Raw genomic sequence first — 2,445 nt, 5'->3', positions numbered from 1 at the left:
TGATTGGGCCCCATGTTCTTCCACCTACGCTCAATGGAGCACGTTATCATGATTTCATACGGGATACTCTACCTGTGCTGCCAGAACATGTGCCTTTACAAGTACGACACAATATGTGGTTCATGCACGATGGAGCTCCTGCACGTTTCAGTCGAAGTGTTCGTACGCTTCTCAACAACAGATTCGGTGACCGATGGATTGGTAGAGGCGGATCAATTCCATGGCCTCCACGCTCTCCTGACCTCAACCCTCTTGACTTTCATTTATGGAGGAATTTTAAAGCTCTTGTCTACGCAACCCCGGTACCAAATGTAGAGACTCTTCGTGCTCGTATTGTGGACGGCTGTGATACAATACGCCATTCTCCACGGCTACATCAGCGCATCAGGGATTCCATGCGACGGAGGGTGGATGCATGTATCCTCGCTAACGGAGGACATTTCGAAAATTTCCTGTAACAAAGTGTTTGAAGTCACGCTGGTACGTTCTGTTGCTGTGTGTTTCCATTCCATGATTAATGTGATTTGAAGAGAAGTAATAAAATGAGCTCTAACATGGAAAGAAAGCGTTTCCGGACACATGTCCACATAACATATTTTCTTTCTTTGTGTGTGAGGAATGTTTCCTGAAAGTTTGGCCGTACCTTTTTGTAACACCCTGTATACTGTAAAGTGAATCGTTGCACATTTCGAAGCAAAATGGTTCAAATGATGTACGGAACACGTAACTAATGGACTAGGTGCTAGGTAGCAGCCCCAGTAGGCGTTCATTAGTCCCTCGGAGCCCAGGGCCGGCGCCCGGATAGCGTACGCCACTTAGTGGCGGCGGGTGTAATGGCCGGCTGTGATTGCGTGCCGGGCGCAGAGGCCGCGGCCAACGCGGAAGCAGGTGGAGCGCCTGTGCTGGAAGCGCGGGCGTGCGGGGGCGTCGCCGGGGCGCGCGTGCACCTGCCCCAGCATTTGCATGCTAATGGCCGGCGCGGCGCCGCCTCCCTGGCGGCGTGACTAGACCACGCTGCCAGCAGCGCCGCGAAAGGTCATCCTCCCTGTGTCTCCCTCTCTCCAGGCCAGAGACTCGATCAGTACAGTGTCTTCTAATGTAAAACTTTCCCGTGCAGAGTCCCTTAAGGGGCGGGGAGGGGGGGGGGGAGGTAGGACGTCAAACGGGCCGACTTGGAACAGGAGAGGCACCACAGGACATTTTAATTTCCACTGTCTATAATTTTCCAAGTAAATTCATAAAACTTTGTCAGCATGACCACGAAGGATTCAGGATTCACACTCGTAGCAGCGGAAGTTCAAAAACACTACAAAATAATTTTTTTTTACATGTGAAATTTCATCATTTTTTCACGTACTATTGCCTGCATTTGTTGCTACAAGGTACACTTTTCTTCATAAGTAAGAGAGACTATTCGATGAATTTTGCACAGCATACAAACCGTACTTACAGGTGTCTGAAACTCTAGAATCTATTCAATTTATGAAAAACTGAATGAGCTGTTACGTTTTAAATTTATGTTTAGAAAAAATCAAATTTTGTAGTTAATTATCTCAATTTTTACCACAGTTTTTAATAGATTTGGAAAATTCTAGAGTTTCATACACTTCTAAGTATGGTTTGTATGCTGTGCAAAATTCATCAAAGAATCTCTCTTACTTGTGAAGAAAAATGTACCTATAGCAACAAATGCAGCCAATAGTAAGCGAAAAAATGATTAAATTTCACATGTAAAAAAATTATTTTGTTATGTTTTTGAATGGATACAATATGGCTCTGAGCACTATGGGACTTAACATCTATGGTCATCAGTCCCCTAGAACTTAGAACTACTTAAACCTAACTAACCTAAGGACAGCACACAACACCCAGCCATCACGAGGCAGAGAAAATCCCTGACCCCGCCGGGAATCGAACCCGGGAACCCGGGCGTGGTATGTTTTTGAACTTCCACTGCTATGAGTGTGAATCTCGAATCTTACCTGGTCATTCTGACAAAGTTTTATGAATTTATTTGTAAAAGTATAGACAGTAGAAAATAAAATGTCCTGTGGTGCCTCTCCTGTTCCAAGTCGGCCCGTTTGACGTCCTATCCCCCTTAAAACTGCAACCAGTCGTCTAGAGTACAGAGATATCTACATGGCATTTCGCAAATTATTTCATTTTATTTCATTTCATTTATTCATCAGGTTCCGTGCGAGCCAAAGCTGCTTAGTAATGAAATGAGTCAGCACTTAATTTACGTAAGGCTGATTCGAAAATTGTCCGCCTCGGTAGCTGAATGGCGCCGGCACGGTAGCTCAGCGTGTTCGGTAAGAGGATTAACTACCCTCTGTAACAAAAACAAAAAAAACAAAAAACTGACTGAAATGATCAACGAAGAACCTAAACGGATGTCATCGGAATTCCGCCCCGAACAAATTCAACGAACAATATAGAACAAAA

The sequence above is a fragment of the Schistocerca cancellata genome, chromosome 9 (assembly GCF_023864275.1).
Source record: "Schistocerca cancellata isolate TAMUIC-IGC-003103 chromosome 9, iqSchCanc2.1, whole genome shotgun sequence".
Lineage (NCBI taxonomy): Eukaryota > Metazoa > Arthropoda > Insecta > Orthoptera > Acrididae > Schistocerca > Schistocerca cancellata.
The sequence above is the reverse complement of the archived record's forward strand: the minus strand, read 5'-3'. Positions refer to the sequence as shown.